This window comes from Dama dama, chromosome 20 (genome assembly GCF_033118175.1).
Source record: "Dama dama isolate Ldn47 chromosome 20, ASM3311817v1, whole genome shotgun sequence".
NCBI classification, from domain to species: domain Eukaryota; kingdom Metazoa; phylum Chordata; class Mammalia; order Artiodactyla; family Cervidae; genus Dama; species Dama dama.
Window position 1 is genome coordinate 102,224,084 of NC_083700.1, and position 16,905 is coordinate 102,240,988.

Genomic DNA, 16,905 nt, shown 5'->3' on the forward strand with positions numbered 1-16,905 from the left:
GTTGGTTAATCCATGGTGGGGAATCCAGGGTTCAAGGAGGCTTGGCAAGACCCTTGGTGCACAAACTGGGCATCCTCTCATTCAAGAGGAGGGTGTTTTCACCTCCTGGCCCCAGGATGCCTGGACTTATGCCCATATCACCTTCTCTGGACAACCCATCCTGAGGAGGGGTTTCTTCCCAGCACCCTGGGCCTGGAAACCCAGGGAAGGACCATAGCCCCCGTGGTCCTGGCTGGGGAGAGCAATGCCGTCCCAAGGCCAGAGAACAGGGACGCTGGCTGCCCTGCCACCTGGGGGCTCTCTGGATGTGGCCCTTTGCAGCTGGGGAGCCTGGATGAAGATCACTGTCCAATTCCCGCCCCAGGGGTGTGGTCTGGATGGAGAGAGGAAGGCTGCCACCCTTTTGGTCCAGTCTTCTGCGCATGATGACTTAAGTCTGGGGTCCTTGAATTTGGGGCCTGAAGTGGTGGGGCAAGGGCCTTTTGGGGCCAGGCCTGGTCACCAAGGGGTTAACTAACCAGCCCCACCGTTGCTGCCAGCCACCAATTAGTCTGTCATCAGGCAGCTGCCAACTATCCCTGGGGGCATGTGGGCAGCCTAATGGGGCATTCTCTTGTGGAGGTGAGGCGGGGGGAAGGAAGGGTCTGTGAAATCTGTGCGCAGCCCAAGCTCTGTGTCCTTCAGAGCCTGTTTAGGGCCCACAGACCCCTTCCCCGCCCTCTGTCCGGATGCTTGGCTTAGAGACCTCCAGCCCTGGGGTTCCATACCTACCCTACCCTCTGCAGGGAACGAAGCCCAGAGTCAGGCAAACTTGGCTTCCAACCCAGGCTCTGCCACTTTCTGGCTATGCGCTATTGAGGAAATCACTTCTCTCTGAGCCTCCTTCAGTAAAACATACCCACCTTCTAGATCTGCTGGGAGGAGAAAATGAAATGGTGGATTTGAGCTGCTTAGCACAGAGGCTGGCACTCAGGGGAGCTCAGTAGGTAACTGCTGAACTCCTGAGCAAGCCCAGGGCCAAGGACCCAACGGGACAGGCAGACAGGAGCCCAGGGCTGAGGACTCCGCAGGGACCAAGATCCCATCCCTTGGGGCGTGAGGTCTCAGTGGGCCAGGCACTGTCTCTGCCTGAACTCTCCCTCCCTCCTCGCCCACAGCCACTTCTGGTTCTCTGTATGTACATAATTGGATTTTACTGTGCGGAGCCCAGGGCTGAGCTGCTCCTTTCTGGGCGTGCCCTGTCCCTAACCAGGTGCTAAGCTCTGTGGGGTCTGTCAGGGGTCTGGGTGATGCCTGCAGCTGGAACAGCAGCTGGCCCTTTAAGGAGGGAAGAAAACAATTATCTGGCCCGGGCATTGCATCAGCTGGAGGCTGGAGGGTCCCTGGGGAGGAGGGGGCAGGCTGGTGGTTGATTTCATTAGTGCCATGTGAGAACTCTCACCAGGGTCTCTCCCACTCCCAGGCTGCAGCCTTGTCTGCCCTGGGCAGCAGCCGAAATCCAGCCCCACTGAATCTCCTACCCTACTCCGGGAGCACCACATTCGAGGACTTTGTATACACCCAAGACATGCAGCGGGAGATAGGGAAGTGTCTCCCACACTGGCCTTTTTGCTGATTTGGGGTGCGAAAATGCTTCCTGTATCTGCATTGTGCTGCCAGTTAGGGGTGTCTCCCCTTCTACTGTTTGGCTGACCCGGGGCGTGATTCTCCCCCACTGGCATCTTGTTAACTCAGGGGAGGGGTGCCTTCTGTGCTGGCTTCTCAGTGACAGTGAAGCTGTCTCCTGCCCTGGTGTTTTGCTGATCTGACAAAGGAGATATGCTGCCCGGGCTGTGTGTGAACTGAGGCCACGAGTTAGAAACAGTTGCTCTCTGGCTGGAGGTGAGCTGCCTGGGAACAGTGAGTGAGTCACAGAGGCAGAGAGGACTCCAGGTTCTTGGGTTCAGGACCCACATCCTCCGCTTCAGCCTCTGTTATACTTCAGGACTCAGACGTCTCTGGAAAATAGGAATCATTTACATCCATACTGCCCCACCCCATCTGGAAGATGCTTGGTGAATTCAATGTAACTGGATGAACAGCCCCTAGCCCAGGACTGACAGATGGAGGGTGCAGGCTATGTGATGATTCTCTTGTATTTGTAAATTTGGGCTCCTCACACCTTGAGTTCAGGATGCCTGGACAAGAAAAGGAGGGTTGGGGAGGCGAGGGGGGAAGGGGAGAAAGAGTACAGGGCCCTTCTGCGTCTGTTGCAGGACACCTGATGCACTAACCTCTGTGTGTCGGGCAGCTCCTGCCTCCATGGAGTGGGCGTTCTAGCCAGAGATGGCCCAGAGCAGGTAATAACACATGTGCCATGTGTTGGAAAAAAGAGATGCAGGTAGGCTAGCATGACAAGGAGTTGAGGAGGCAGAGGAGGAGGGAACTGGGTGTGCTAAGGCCTTGATGTTGCAGAAACAGGCCTGGCATGGTGGGGAGGGCAGGAGAGGGGAGGGAGGGGACAGGAGTCAGCACAGTCAGGCCAGACCTCCTGGTCTGTCTAGCAGGACACTAAAGACTTGGGAATTATCCTGAAGCCGATGGCAGCCTCTAAAGATTTCTGAGGCAGAAAGAGCAAGGGCTGATTTCCAGAGCGTGCAGACTGAGGCCTGTGGCCCTCAGGCAGAGCCTTCTTGGGGGTGACCTTCTGCCCTCTCATACCCCTTCCCTGCACAGCAGCCTGGGTGCCCAGGGAGCAAGTTGTTTATGTGATTCATTCTGGGGGGGAGGAGGCCAGTCCCAGTCCCTTCAGCTCTCTCTCTCTGGGCCTTGTTGACGAAGTTTATCTCTTGGGCCCATGTTCTCCCAACCTCCCTGGGGAACCAGAGCATAAGAGGCAGGGCTTTGGCACCAGGCAGGCGTATATTCACATCCCAGCTCTGCAGTACATGGGGGTGGGGAACCTCTGGCAAGGCACACCTGTCTCTGATCTTCAGTATCCTCAGCTGTGTTGATGTTATGTGTCCATAGGAAGGATAAAACAAAATTCCAAATGGAAATCACAAAACCCTTTTGCAATGTCAGTTGGCATTTTAACTCTTGCGTTGAGGCTGACCCCGACTCCAGGGCAGGGGGTGGGGGCAAGGCTGGATTCACCAGTCTGTGGTTGCACAAGGCAACCTGTGCTTGGAAGGACCCCACACTTCATTTAAATATTTAGCTGTCACCATCTTGCAATTCTTAATAATTTTGAGCAAGGGGTCTTGTTTTTCATTTAGCACTGGGCCCTGCGTATTATATGGCCCCACAAACGAGGTTGGAATAGGAAGAGGCAGGGAGCAATACAGACTGCAAATAGTCCCCAAATGGAGGAGGTGTGAGGTGGAGGGCATGACTAACTGTCCCAAGGTGGGTGGGATGTTAATAATAGTAACATTTATTTAGTGCTTACTGTGTGCTAGGTTCTCTGCTAAGCACTTGACATCTTCAAACAGCCCTATGAAATAGGTAGGGAGATTGTATAGATGGTGAGAGTGAGAGTCAGTTTCTTGGCCAAAGTCACACAGCCATCAAGTGACAGAGCTGGGGTTCCAGCCCCAGGATGTCAGATGGAAGAGCACATGCCTGGACCAGGGAAGTCTTCACCAGGATGAGCTGGGTCTGTAGGATAACTCGAAGTTTGCCGAGAAGGAAGGAGGTGTGTGGGGAAGGGAGGGCTGTCTCAGCCGGGAAGTGCCTGTGCCCAGAAGTGATACTTGGCCAGGAGAGATGGAGCTGAAGCCAGATGCTTCCCAGGGTTGAAAGGTGGCCTTTGGATTTCACGGTTCTGATTTTCCAAGCTCAGAGCTTCTGGTCCCTCTGCTCCCAGGCCCTGCTGTGACCACGATTCCTCATAGCTGTCCTGTACCGCCCACTCTTCCCCCACTCCCGGGTAATCTCCTTGACTTGACTTTAATCTCTTCTGGGCTCAAGACCTGTCTGACTGCTTCATGGACCACATTTAGATGGCTCACCGTCAGTCTCAGGTGGACACTCGGGCCCCAGCTCCGCCTGCTGGCACCTGCTCTGCCTCGTGTCCCCAGCTTGTCTCTGCCACCACCAGCCACCCACTTGCTCAAGCTGAAAAGCTGGAAGTCCTCCTGGACACCTCCCTCTCCTTCACCCCCACATTCCACAGCCGGTCCTCAGCAAGTGCTGCTGGTTCTCCTGACTCCCTCCCCATTCCGTCATCTTTCTCTCTGTCCACTGCCCTGCTCCAGCCCAGCCTCAGCTCTCAACCTGGACCACAGTGACGGCCTCCTAAACTGGTCTCCTGACGTTTCTGTTCTTGCCCGGCTTCATTTCATGTTTCACACTGTAGTCAGAGTGATCTTCTAAAGATAAATGTTTGATTCTGTCATTTCCCTGCTTAAGACCCTTCCAAGATTTCCTGGAATAAAAGCCAGACTGACGTAGTCTGCAAGGCTGTAATGAGATCTGGTCCTTGCCTACCTTTTTGGATCGTCTGTACCGTTCGCCCTCTCCCTCGGCTGTTGTCCCCTCATTCTGGAATGCCCTCCCCCTCCTTATCTATCTCCTTCAGATAGGTACCAGCTCGAACATCATTTCTGCAGAGAAGCCTAAACCAGAAACTAAACATCAGCCGCCTCCATAGGACCCTGTACTTCTTCACGACACTCGTCACACCTGACCTGCTTTTCCTCGTCCCTCTTTCTCACTAGACTGTGGGCTCCGTGGGATCAAGAATCTAGTTTTGCCTGGTCCTTGCGCACAGTAGGTAAACAATGAGTTGTTCTATGAATGAAAGGATTAGATGAATCATTGCTGCAGCATCCTAACTGGTCTCTCTGCCTCCAGGCTTGCCTTCTCCAGGCCTTTCCCTGTCCAACCCCAGAGCGATCTTCCCAAAACACAGAACTGACCCTGTCACCCCCTGCTACTTAAAATACTTCAATAGCTCCCCATTGAGGGCAGGAAGTGCCTCAGCTTTTTAGCATGGGATTCAAAGCCCTTTATGATCTGTACCCCCTCCAGCCTCGTCTCCCCTCTTACCCCCTCCCCGCACTTTGAACTCCTGGTCCTCTAACGCATCAGGCTGTTTTGTGCCTCTGTGCCTCTGCCCTTCTAGTTCCCCCTGCCCAGAATGCCTCCCCACCTCTGCTTTGTCTCCCTGGAGAACATCCTTCATTCTTCAAAACCAAGCTTAGCTGCCTCTTTTGCTGTGAAGCCTCCCAGGAACCCTCCCGGCCCTTCCTGAGCCGAGTCCCCCACCCTCAGTCATATCTGCACAGAGTCCACATCTTTTCTTCCTAGTCTCCTGTGAAGCCCAGCTCTTCCGGTGCAGGCACAGTGATTGTTCATCTTTGTGCGTCCAGATTCCAGCTTCCCCCCTGTCCTTAATTAGGTCTGTGCTTATAAACAGAAACCCACTCAAACCAGCCTCAGTAATAAAGAAGAGTTTCTTATGAGGACACAAGGGGTTCCTGGGAACTGAGGACTAGGAAAATCATTAGCTTCTAGAAGGTGAGACCTGTTGGCCAAGAGAAATGGAAGCAACTGATTTCTGTGCCTGTTGACTGCCTTCGCCTTTCTCTTTCCACCTGCTGGGTTTTCTCTGCTTTTCCGGACATGGGGGCCACCTATAGTTCCTGTATTTCATCCTTCAGTTCCAGCTACATTCAGAGATAGAACCCAGGGCTTGGCAGACCCAAGTCCAGACTCCCAGGAGAGGATCTGATTGACTCTGGGGAGGCCAGGTGCCCACCTTGGTCCAATCAACTGCAGCCTGCAGGGAAGGATCACAAAGTCAGACACACAGACACGGCTCTTATCTGTCAGTTATCTGGGCAAGTACTTCAAGAGACATCTGCTATAATCCTTACAGTGCCAGGTGGGCCTGGCCCCAAGCTTTCTATCTGGTGGCATCTGGAGAAAACAGACCTGGGATTTTGACTGTAAGGGGAGTCTTTTCCTGAGGCAGCAGTAGTACCCAGGGCAGGAACTGAAGAACCTGTCAAATGTCATTCAGAGGCCTGAACAGAGAGTTAGGGAGGTGAGACCCTGATTTTCTCACCTCTCTTTAGTGTAGAGAGAAAGGCTTGAGAAGGACATGAGCAGTCAGGACAGTTCTCTCGTCCAGAATCATATTCATCTCCTAGAACTCAACTCGTTTCCTCCCCTCAGTGAAGCACCATGCATGCCTTCATTTCTCGCCATCAGGCATTCTTTACCTGTATCATTTCTAGTCTTTTACTTCCCTAGTAATAAGCAGTTTTTTGAACACTTACTCTGTACCAGACTCTATACACATGCATTATTATTATTTAAAAATTTTTAAAAATTACTTTGGCTCTGCTGGGTCTTTGTTGCTGTTTGGGCTTTTCTCTAGTTGCAGCAAGTGGGAAGTACTCTCTAGTTGCAGTGCATGGGCTTCTCATTGCAGTGGCTTCTCTTGTTGTAGATCATGGGCTGTAGGGTGCAAGGGCTTCAGGAGCTGGGGTGTGTGGCTCAGTAGTTGAGGTTCCTGGGCTCTAGAGCACAGATGCATAGTGGCACATGGACTTAGTTGCTCTTGGGCATGTGGGATCAAACTCCCTAGTGTCTCCTGCCTTGGCAGATAGATTCTTTACCACTGAACCACCAAGGAAGCCCCCACATGTATTATTTCATTTAACCCTCACACCCTATAAGATAGATACTATTATTATCCACATTTAATTTTTTTTTTTTTAGTATTTATTTATTTAGCTGATCCAGGTCTTTGTTGTGGCATGCAGGATCTTCCATCTTCATTGCATCATTTGGGATCTTTAGTTGCAGCCCGTGGGATCTAGTTCCCTGACCAGAATCAAACCCAGACCCCCTGAAACTGGGAGCACAGAGTCTTAGCCATGGACCACCAGGAAAGTCTCTGTTATCCCCATTTTAAAGACCAGGAAACTGAGGTTCAGAGAAGTGACATTTACAGGCTAGGGACAGACAGCAGTGTGTGACTCCCAAGGGAAAGTTCTTAACCGTAGCTCCTTACTCACTTGCCCCTTTGCCTTTCAGGATTGTTTGGGCCTCACAGGCAGACACCAGGTTACTGTGTCTGCTCCCGACTGCCCAGTGTGGGGCCAGCTCAGAGCAAGGGCTCTCAACTATGGGTTGGAAGGATGCAGGCAGGGTAGAAAAAGCATCTGCCTAGGAGTTGAGGGGCTCCTCCGTGTGGACCTACCCCATGTAGCTGTGTGGCTCTGGGAGACTTTTAACTTTTCAGAACCTCATTTTCTCATTCAGAAATGGGCATGGTCATCCCTGCCGTGAGGCTTGTATTAGATAGTAGGTGTAAGAACAGTTCGTAAATAGGAGAGAACCTAGCAATTTTTAAGGATTGTTATTACCAGAATGGAATGTGGCAACAGGGCGCCAGCTGGCCTCTGTGCCACCCAAGCTCCTGCAGGAGGCAGGCAGGCCTAGAGCTTCCTTCCCAACATGGGCCTGCTACCATCAGAGAGAACGGAGAGTAGCTCATGGATGTGTTACTGCCCGCCCTTGGCTTGCATACTGAGAAAACTGGCTCCCTTTCAACTCTGTCAAGTCCACGGTTGTCCCAGGGAGAAGGTGCCATGGTGGTGTGTCTTTGACAACTTTCCAACGTTTGCTGCCCTCCTCTTTAAACAGAGATGTTGGGGATTCCCTGGCAGTCCAGAGGTTAGGACTCAGCCCTTTCTCTGCAGGGATCTGGGTTTGATCCCTGGCTGGGGAACCAAGATCCCGCAAACTATGTGGCATAGTAAAAAAAAACAAACAAAAAAACCCTGCAGAGATCTTGACTGGCAGCTCTGTGTAGCTAAATTTTAATAATATATCTTTGTTTTCACTGTACTTATTTTACTGTCATTTACTATTTATTAAAATTGGTACTGGCTTTCTGCATAGTCATGCAAAATTTCTATGTAAAATAAATGCATTTAAGTTAATAGTGTCAATTTCAAGAAAATAATGAGCCATACAGGGGTATGGAGATTTGGCATAAATCACTGAGGGACACACGGTGTTATGTAGACAGTGCAAGACTGGGAAGTTGTCCAGAGACATCAAGTATGTGGACCTGGATAATCTTTAAGCTCCCTTCCATCTGCCTGGAGAATTTGGGAGTGTCTTATACTGTGCCAGCCTACTCCCTTCTCCTCACACAGTGCCCTGGCATGGGGTGCTTTCAGAGAATCCTGCCATGATTGTCGTGTAGATAGAAGAATGTGGGCCACTGTCCTCCACCTTGCTTGAGAGGGGGACTCCTGGAATTGGGGGTGTCTGGATGGGTGTCCCTTGCCTCTGAGCAGGACTTGGGCACTCCTGGGAGGAACAGGAGCTGCAGACTCCACAGTCCCCCTGACCTCCATGCACAAGACAGGCCTCAAGTCCTCCCAGAGGGCTGGAGTCCCAGACAGGGCTGAGGCCGCGGGTTGAGGGTGAGGCTGTCCCCAAAGCTTAAGGCCCAGACACAGCAAAGCCAGGAGGCTTTGGGGTCTCAAAGGCCCTGTTCTGCTTGCTGTCCCCTTTCCCACCTCTTTGTGCCGCTGAACTCCTGCCCCTGGGGATTGGACAGTGACCTTGAGGGGCCCCTCAGAGGACACAAAGGATGTATCCTTAGGGTTCAAGACCAGGGCCAGGTGGGCAGGGGTAAGTCCTGCCCCCCCCCCCCCATGCTCACAGTGGGAGGGCAGGCCTGGGCTCCAGGAGGGTGGGGGCCTGGGTCCTGTGGGACATGTGCTTGTGTATCCATGGCAAATGTCTGAGGGTCTCTGTGAAGGCATATATTGTGTGTGTGAGAGAGAGAGAGACTTTGTATGTATGTGCGCATGGTGAATGGAGCTCTGAGTGATGGTCTGAGGGTCTCTGTGGGGAGGCTCTGTGCGGTGTGTGTGTGTGTGTGTGTGAGTGGCAGGGTGTCTTCTGTGTGATGTGCTTTTGGGTCTGTGGTGAGTGTGTCTGTGTGTAGTGTGTGTCTGTGAGGCATCTGGTGTGTCTATGTGTATGTGCTGTGTGTCTCGGTTGCTTGCGTGCTGGGTGTGGTGTGTGCCTGTTGTTTTGTGTATGTCCTAATCTTTGTAGAGTGCATGTCTGGCTGTGTGGTGTGTCTGAGTGGCTGCGTGCAAGCATGTGGCAGGCACCTGGGGCTTTGTGCCTCGGAGAGGGTGCGGGGCCGGGGTTGCAGGGCGGGGAGGCGGAGGGCTTTGAGGGCGGTGTCTGTCTGGGCTGGGGCCGCGAGGATTGCTGGCTTCCCTGGGAGGGTCCCCAGGGCAGAAGGCGGGCACAGGCGGCGCCTTCCGGCTCAGAGCGGGCCTGGTAACCGGAGCCCCTTACTCCATGAAATATTGATCCGACCCAGCCGTGGCCCTGACCAAATAGGGCCAGACGAGCAGGGAGCGCGCGGTGGGGGTGGGGGTGGGGGGGGGGGGCGGGGGGAGGGAAGTGGCGGCGCTGTCCGTGGTGCTGCCGCGTCCCTGGCGGGGGCGTCAGCTCTCAGGCTAAAGCGGGGCTGAGAGAGGGAGAGATTTCTCTATCCACCCACATCCGTAGTGGGGCTTCTGCTTCTGAGGCTGAGCTAGGCTGTCCCTATCACCTGCCGGTTCCACCACCCCTTCTAGGAAGGGAGGACAGGGACCAAATGAATATTTGGGGGGATCCAGTATCCCCCAGGGCTAAGGTTTGCCTGGGACAGTCTTAACTTACTGTGGTGTGGTTGTTAGTAGTGTCTCTGCTCACTCTTAGAAAGAGTCCTAATTGGATGATGAATTATGCTGCCCAGCAATAGACTTTGCTCCAAAGACCTTTTCCCCCAGTTGTCTGCTCTGCCCCTGGGCCTTCTGTAGTCGGTGGATGTGCAGGTGCTGTGGGTTGGGGATACTATCTTTCTTGTGCATGGGCTGAGCCAGAATAAGGGCTTGCTGCAACCTGCTGCAACCTGCTGCAACCCAGACCTTCCCCAGGGATTCCAGCTCCCTTCTCCACTAGTCCAAATTCTGCTTTCCATTCAAGCTGCGCTCTTGCTCTGGGCTTCCTTTGCCCTCCTGCATCATGAGCTACGCAGGCCTCTCCTTGGTCTCCATGTCAGGGTGTGGTCAGGTCTTCAGATTGGTCATCCTTGTACTCATAACATTTTATCTGAGTTCTCCTACCCTGACTTGCCGACTTTCCCTCCTTCAGTGGATTTCATTTTCCTCCTCCCCCTACCTGTGGGCATTACTTCTCACTCTTTCCTCACCCTCCTCCAGGCATTCTCCTTCCTTTCCACACCCCCCTTTTCCCTCTGGGGTACACACCCAAATCCTGCCTACCCACTCTGCTCTCCTGAACTCCAGGGAATCTGCTTACCTGCCCAATACCTCCATGGGGGAATTGCAAAATTATCTCAGACTCATCATATCAGAAACGGGCACTCATGTTTCCTTTAAGCCAACTTTTCCCTCCAGGACCACATGCTCTGCTGATGGCACCTGTCAGCCCCCACCTTTCCTGTAAATCATGTTGGATTCTGTTTTTTTCCCTTCCCCCGACTTTGTCCCATCACCAACTCCAGGCAGTCCCCCAAGCCCCTCCACGACTCCTTGCACCCCTTCTCTCTTTCCACCAACACTGTCTGAAGGAGTGCAGCCCTTCTTACATGCCTCCTGACTGCTCCTCCTGCCGTCAGGCTTTCTTCTGATTCTGCACTGTGTCCGATTGATCTCTGTAAAATGTTACATCTAAGCCATGTCAGATTTCACTCCCTTCAGGATTAAAGCCAACCTTCTCAGCCCTGCATTCAGAGCCCTTTCTGGGCTGTTCCCAGCCTACGTTCCCAGCCCTCTCTTCCGCAGCTGCACCCACCTCCTGCTTCAACTGCACTGCTCTGTTCACCAGCCTCTGAACATACCATTCCTCCTCTGGTCCTTCTCAGCTAGTTTCCACCTCTTTCCTCTCCAAATCACACCCATCTCTTGAGGTGTTCTGCAGTGAATTGATCCATGATGCCTGCTCTGGTCTTCCCATCCTAAAGAGTTCACTCCTTCTGCAGAGCAGCCAGGGTATTTTTATCTTTACCTCTTGGTGCTTTGGGTGGTCCTCCAACCAACTGTGGTATCACCTGAGAGCTTGTTTGAAATGCAAAAACTCAAGCTCCACCTTCCTGTAACCCCTGGAATGAGAATCTGTGTTTCAGTCTGATTCCCAGGTGATATCTGTGCCCATTTAAGTTTGAGAAGCTCTGGACTGGTGTGTCCACTGAGGGCAGCATCTTGCTTCTGTTTGGGAGTGGTCTTCAGCCCCAGGGTGTTTTCTAGTCCGATACTTAAGGACCAAGTTTCGCAGGCCCTGTCAGGCAATAACAGCCACATCTGGCCACGAGCTGTGAGAGGGGTTGGGTGATGGAGATGGCCAGGAAGCGTGTGCACTCTGCCTGGATGTTTTCCCCTGAAATCTATGCCCCGCAAGGCCCCAGAGCTCAAGCTGTAAATCTGACTCTAGAAGGCACTCCTGTGACATGAGAAGAAATCAATTAATCAATAAAAAGACAGTGATCAAGAGAGCAGAACTTTTCCCTGTTCACAACACACACGCTGGTGGAAATGTCTGTTATTTTAATGTATGTTTTTAAAAGAAAAATATGTATTTTCACTTTTTCTTTATGAGAGCATTAATACAGTTTCTAACGTAGTAACTCTAGAAAACACAATATGTCACATGAAGGAAATAAAAATGACTCACAATTCTACTATCCAGCTATAAATACCACTTTTTATGTTAATGCTTATTTTAGATCACCATGCATTCATTCAACAAATATTTACAGAGTCCTACTGTGTGCCAGGCACTGGAGGATTCTGGATGCAGAAGATGGCATAGTTTCTCTTTCTAAGCAACACGCAGCCGGGTTGGGGCGGGGGGCGAGGCGGGCATGGTGTGGGAGGCAGGCACTGAACAAGATAAGACAAGACTGCTTCATTTCCTAGGACCAGCTGTAACAAAGTACCACGGAGCAGGTGGCCTAAAACAACAGAAATGTATTGTGTCACAGTTCTGGAGGCTGGAAATCTAAAATCAAGGTGTCAGCAGGGTTGGTGCCTTCCGAGGGAGGCTGTCCTGTGGCTCCCTCCTGGCTTCTGGTGACAGCTGGCAGAGCTTGGTATTCCTTGGCTTGTTGCTCTGTCACCCTAGTCTCTGCCTTCATCGTTACATGGATTCTTTCTGTGGTCTCTCTCTGTCTTCCTATAGCCATGTTCTTATAAGCCCTTCTGGGTGAGGGACCCACCCTCCTTCAGGATGACCTCAGTTTGGCTAACCACATCTGCCATCTGCAGCGACTCTATTTCCAACAAGGTCTGAGGTACCAGGGGTTAGGACTTTAAACTTATCTTTTTTTAGAGGGTGGGCGGAAACAGAGTTCAACCCAGAACAGGCAAAGACAGTATAGGGCCTGGGGGAGCACGACAGGGGGTCTAACCTTGTCTGGAAAGACTCTCCCAGGGTGTGACGTCCAGTCAGGGACCGAGCACTGAGCAGGACTCAGCCAGCAAAGGTTAGGGTTAGAAGTGGGGCTGAGCCAGCGGAGGTGGTGTGACAGACCGCTGCCGGGTCGTCAGAACACAAGGGTGGGGACGGGCTGGAGAAGGGCATTCCAGGCTGACAGGAGGCAAAGGGGTCCTTTTGAGGAATAAAGAGAATGCCGGTGTGGCTGGAATACAGAGGGAGGGCAGGAGTACCAGATGACCTGGGTCACTTCTCTTGTGGGCCTTGTGAGGGGTTTTCACTTTCTCCTGAAGGAAATGGGGAGCCGCGGGAGGCTGTCACGCTGGAGTGATTCATCCTACCTGTGAGCCGGCTCCTCACAAGACTAAGCTGTCTGGAGCTGAGTCGTGCCTCTGCGAACCCAGTTCTGAGGGAAGATGTGTGGCCATGTCCTCAGGAGCCCCCTGGCTGAGAGGACACAAGGCAGCCCCGTCGGAGGAAGGGGGGCCTGGCTGTGCCCCAGCAGCCCCCAGCCCAAGTAGGGAAGACCAGCCTTACCCTCAGGACCCTTGTCCCGAACAGGAGACCGGGCTCGCTCAGCTCTGGGCCTGTCTCACCCTGCGTGTCCCGGAGTCTTCAGAGTCTGGAGGACACAGGTTGGGTCCAGACACCCAACCCCCTGCCCTGCTGTGAGGACTGTGTCTGAGAATGGGTCCAGGGCAAGTGCGTGAACCATGTGGGCCCCTGAGGCCAGAAGCCCCGAGGCTGGGGGAGACCTGAGTCTTGCAGGGGCTGGGTGCTTAGCACCCTGCTCTCCCCAGGCGATGTCTGGCTGTGGCCTTTGTATCAGGACGCAGACTCAACTCCTCCTTTACGACACCCTCAGAGGCCACTCCTTTACTGCGTGTGATGGGAGAGGGCCCCCCCGGCCCAAAGATGCTTGTCCCCCCTTGTCTGGGCTAGGGGGGCCAGGCTGGGTGGAGGAGAAGTGGGTCAGCTGTGTAGCCATGGTGACAGCAGCTGCTCCCTGCCAGCCTCCTCATCTCCTCGCCACAAACCTCATGATGAGATCCTTTGTCCGGCCTGTGGGGATGGGGGCCAGGAGGGTGAGATTGGGGGCCAGAGTGTGTATGAAGTGTGTGTGTGTGTGTGTGTGTGTGTGTGCAGGCTCACACAAGTGCCTGCTCAGAGCTAGTGTGCATGCCTGGCCAAGGGAACCCACAGATCCAGGAAGGACACTTCCTACTTCCCTGCCCACTGAAGGGATGAGGTTCATCCTGCCTCTCTGAGCTGGGCAGGAGCCAGGGGAAGGGGTGTGTGTGTGCGTGCATGTGTGTGTACACAGGTGATTGTGTCTTTAAATGAATATAATTTATATGGGTCTGTATGATGTGTAGTCACACATTTGAAATTCTGTGCCCTGTGTCTCTCACTGTTACGCATAGTGTGTGTGCAAACCTGGTTTGGAGCAGATAAAAGTCATGTAACGAGGAGAAGAGCTGGCAGAGTGCTCCCCTCTCAGGCTGGTGTCCTCCCTGGGCCCAGCTCACCATCCCCGACCATGCACCAGCTCTGTCACCCATCTTTCTCACCCTGCTGAGGGAAAGTAAAGGCTAGAAAGGAGGGACCCCCCCGCCTTCTGCAGATACAGGTTTAAAAAAATCAGTTTTAGCGCATGAACTGGTTCTCATTAGTCGGTAAGACTGTACTGTGTTAAGAGGGATTCTGAGGTTAAGTCTGGCTTCTGACATGGGCACAGATTGGCCTGAGTGGTGTGGTGGGCAAGCCCTAGTGCTGGATCAGGGTTGAGGCAGGGGCCTTAAACCTAGCATCCAGCATCCAATGAGGGGCCAGGAGCTGAGATGCTGGCAGGGAAGATCACAGCATCACATGCTAGCTCCCACCTCAACTGAGAAGTGCAGGGACCCAGGTCTCACACTTATGCTAGACTCTGGGTAGAAGCACCCAGGGTTGCAGTGGGAGGTGATCCTGTTGGTCTCGGAGCCTTCCCATGAAGTGGTTGTACCTGGTATGCAATCCAGACTAATAAGCACCAACACCTATGGAGTCCTTTACTGTTTACAAAGGGCACATTATGCAAAGTAATCATATGATGGCCCAACTGAGCGTGTAGCATGTACCAATCCTTATTTTAGCAATACTTATATTTCATCTAAGAATCCTAAAGCAGGCATTATTATCTGCACTTCAGAGATGAGGAACTGTAGGCTCAGGGAAATTGCCCTGCGTCATACAGCTTGTAAGTGACAGATCTAGGTTTTGAACTAAGTCTGCCTCCAAAGCCTGTGCTTTTTTTTTTTTTTTTGGCTGCAAAGCATTGCAGCATGTGGGAATCTTAGCTCTTTGACCAGGGATTGAATCCACTTCCCCTCGCAGTGGAAGCACAGAGTCTTAACCACTGGACCACCAGGCAAGTCTCAAAGCCTGTGCTTTTCATCACTGTGCTGAGACTTCCCTGGTAGCTCAGTGGTGAAGGAGCCACCTGCCAACATGGGAGACACGGGTTCCATCCCTGGTCTGGGAAGATCTCACATGCCGCTGCCCAACTGAGCCCCTGCACCTCAACTATTGAGCCTGTGCTCCAGAGCCTGGGAACCACAACTGCTGAAGCCTGAGCACCCTAGAGCCCATGCTCTACAAGAGAAGCCAGCACCACGAGAGAGTAGCCCCTGCTTGCTACAACTAGAGCAAAGCCTGTGCAGCCACTGAGACCCAGCGCAGCCAATAAATAGATATATCTATATAAGAACTTTGCTTTAAAAAATAAAAAGCACTGTACACAGATGCTCATTAAGTCATCTGATCTCCAGTCCAGCCCAGAGAGCTGGGCTGGATCCAGGTGGCCAGTAAACTTCATTTTATAGAAGAGGAGATGGAGGTTCAGAGAAGCTGAATGACCTGCTCAGGGTCACACACAGGGGGCGGAGCTGGAGCTGGGAGTCGGGCCCCCGCCCTCCAACACCCTCTCCCCAGTACACACACTCCTGACTGCTGGTTGTGTCACAGAGCATCTGGGGAGGGACACAGACCCCATCAGTCAGGGGGAAGACAGAGGGAGAATAGGATCTAGAACTCGTTAGCATTTGGACCTGGAGGAGTCCCTTGGCATTAGCACCAGCAATTTACCATTGAGGTCCCTAAAAGGTAGGTTAGGGGACCCAGGAGTTTGGACAGTTTTAAAGGAGGAAATAGCATCAAAGAGTTTGAATGACTGGCTCAAGTGCACACACCTATCTCCAGAGTCTGTCTTTTTTTACTCCACAAGCTACTGGAAGCCCTGGAGGACAGGTGTCCTCTCCAGCCCTTCCTCTAAGCTCTCCTTTTTTCTTCCAGACTCTTATCCCATCACCTCCTCCTGGAAGCTACTTTGTCTTCACCTCCTCTCTTGAAAACTGGTGTCTCAGAAGTTAACAGAAGACTTGTGTAAATGCCCTAGGGGTGAGCTGTTGGGAGGGGCGCGGCCCCCTGTGATGGGAACACTACACTCGGATTCATCAGTTCAGTGAGTCGGGGTTTTCTTTAAGGTGAGAGGGGAGGAGGAGACACCTGCCAGGTGATACAGGACCTGGGAGTTAGGAGTCTTGGCTTGGAGGTCTGATTTTGTTGACAGCTTTCTCTGTGACCCTGGGTGTGTCTCCTTCCCATTCTGAGCCTTGATTTCCTCCTCTGCAAAATGAAAGGCTTGGGTTGGAATAGGGAGGCAAATCAGTTTGACCTCATGAGCTGGTTCTCATCAGTTGGTGATGCAGCACTGTGTTAAGAAGAATTCTGAAGCTATGGCCCCAGTGAGAAGGAGAGATGGATTAGTGATGTCTAGGGAGGGGTAGTAAGAGCCTTAGTAACTTGCCATTCCTTCCAGACTAACAGGTCACCACCACTCTGTGACAGATTCCTTGGTATTTTCTGTTGAAAGAGTGAGTAGGTAGTTTCATCTTGGGCTTTTGGGTAGCCTTACCGACACTCACGGGCTTCCCTGGTGGCTCAAATGGTAAAGAATCTGCCTGCAATGTGGGAGATCTGGGTTTGATCCCTGGGTCAGGAAGATCCCCTGTAAAAGGAAATGTCTACCCAACTCCAATATGCTTGCCTAGAGAATTCCATGGACAGGGGAGCCTGGTGGGCTACAGTCCATGGGGCTGCAAAGAGTCAGACATGACTGAGACTAACACTTTCTTCTTTCACTTTCACTGATGCTCAGAGAAGGTTTATTACTTGGTTAGACACATGGTCAAAAGGAGCAAGGGGCCCAGGGTGGCCAGGCAGAAACTTGAGTCCTGCTTTTGTCAGGATTCAGGGGAGGGTGTGGGGAGCCTTTAGGGTACTGAGACCCCAGGACAGATCCAACACCGAAGGCTGGAAAGAAAACACTCCTTCCTTGGGGAACTTGGAAGGTATATGCTGGCATGGAGCTTGGCAGGTATGGTAGACAGTGGG

At 52.5% G+C, this 16,905-nt stretch overlaps 1 protein-coding gene across 3 annotated transcripts in view; it reads left to right on the plus strand.

Annotated features, from left to right (window-relative positions):
* Window positions 1-16,905, plus strand: part of RIMS3 (regulating synaptic membrane exocytosis 3) — a 37,036-nt gene that overhangs the window by 676 nt on the left and 19,455 nt on the right. Inside the window, exon 2 of one of the 3 annotated variants that reach the window (XM_061122261.1) lies at window positions 15,805-15,995. The exons of 1 other annotated variant lie outside the window; for it this stretch is intronic. The gene's annotated coding sequence lies outside the window, so the exon portion shown is untranslated. The remainder of the gene's footprint in view (window positions 1-15,804; window positions 15,996-16,905) is intronic. One more of the 3 variants, XM_061122260.1, reaches the window with a different exon arrangement.